Raw genomic sequence first — 2010 nt, 5'->3', positions numbered from 1 at the left:
AAAATGTTTAACACATTTCGTTTCAAGAACACACTGCTGCGCTTCAGATATTCAACTGCTAAAGAAAGTGCTCTCTTTGTCATCGATGACTGGCATCGGCAATTTTTCGACATCGTTGATGCCTTCGAAAATGACTTGGATTGCTGCTTTCAGCAAAAGGGAATGTGCATATGCTCTGAGCGAGAGGATTTGCAGTTATCCACGGTCAGCTGTGGGACATTTGAGCTTGCAAATACATACCTGCCTTTTTCATTTTACTTGCCCTCCCTGTCATTACAAACCAAACTCCTTACCGGTCTGTGGACGGAAAAAGAAGTTTTGCCCAAATAATTAATTGTATGACATTGTTGAAAATGGAGAGCTTCTGATGCTGTTATTCGTTCTCCTAAATGCTGATGCTAATGCAGCTTATTTTGTCTCGTTTTGGTAATAAAACTATCCACGAGGATGTGCAAAGCATTTTTATTGCACAAGTTTTTATGCACATGCATTATGGCACAGTGTGTTAGACAGTGCTGCATCATTGTGGTACGGATCTAGGTCTTCAAACGGTGAAGTGCACTGAACGTTCTCTCGCTTGTAGCTTATTCTATCTTTGTATAAATTGAGAGAACGTTCAGCGCCTGTCACCGTTTGAAGACCTGGTTTCGTACCACAATAATGCAGCAGCGCCTAACACACTGTGCTATAATGCATGCACATAAAATCTTGTGCAAGTAAAAGCTTTGCACATATTCATGGAAAATTTCATTGCCAAAACGATCGAGCGTAGAAAATGTTTTGAAAAAATTTGTAGCACTTTTACATATGTACAAGAGTGGACTGAAAAGTTCACAGGCTGACAATGAAAGAGAGATGCGAGAGTTGAGGAATCTTGCTTGCAGTAATTTCAAGAGTTCTTAGTAATAACTGCATTATTTATTTCCCGGTAAACTGACGTCTGATTATTCAGAGAAACTTCAAATGTAAGTGTTAGCAGCTTCTCTTGAAAATCGACGAAATTTGGTGTCATGCCGTAATCAAATACCTTCAGAAAAAGGGTCTAGCTCTCAAGAACATTCATGCCAACATGGTTGATACATTAGGGGATGACGCTCTAACTTTATCAACAGTGTAAAAGTGGCAGATGAATTTAGAAGGAGAAGAGTTTAGAGAAGATCCATGGTCTGGAGTCCTGCAGCTACCACCACCGTGGAAAACATTGATCGTGTTCACCACATGGTGATGGATGACAGGCGATTTACTATAAAGCAAATAATCAATGTTATTAGCATATCTCATGAGAGAGTGGAGAATATTCTGCACAATGAACTTAGCATGACGAAGGTTTCTGCTTGGTGGGTGCCACGTCTTCTGACAATTGGTCAAAAGCGCATCAGACTAGTCATATGATGGGAATGCCTGACATAGTTTGGTGTAGACCCAGCTTGTTTCCTTGAACGTTTCCTAAACTAGGATGTATGTTGGCTTCATCGCTTAGATCTAGAAACAAAGAGGCAATCCATGCAGTGGAAACAGTCCTCTTCACCTGCTCTAAAAAAGCAAGGTCGTTTCATCTGCAGGGAAGGTGATGGTCTCAGTGTTTTGAAATGCAAAAGGTATTATGTTTGATTATCTTCAAAATGATAACACCATCAGTGGAGAGATCTATGCCAACTTGCTAAGGCAGTTACGAAAGGATATCAAGACCAACACCCAGAAAAAATGATGAAGGGGGTCTTGTTTCATTAGGACAATGCTTCAGCACACAGTTCTTTGGTTTCAATGGTTGCTTGCGTGGCTGCTTTGAACTGGTTGATCACCCTCCCCTATTTTAGTGATTTGGTTCCATCTGACCATCATCGGTTTCTCAACACGAAAAAGCACTTGATTGGGCACCAGTAACGCTGTGATGATGACGTCTTATCTTCCATTGATGACCATTTTGGGCAACAGGATAGCTTCTTCACCAATGTGATCCAAGCACTGCAGCACTAATGGAAGTTAGACAGTAATAGGAACTATGTTAGA

This window comes from Octopus bimaculoides, chromosome 8 (assembly GCF_001194135.2).
Source record: "Octopus bimaculoides isolate UCB-OBI-ISO-001 chromosome 8, ASM119413v2, whole genome shotgun sequence".
NCBI classification, from domain to species: domain Eukaryota; kingdom Metazoa; phylum Mollusca; class Cephalopoda; order Octopoda; family Octopodidae; genus Octopus; species Octopus bimaculoides.
The sequence above is the reverse complement of the archived record's forward strand: the minus strand, read 5'-3'. Positions refer to the sequence as shown.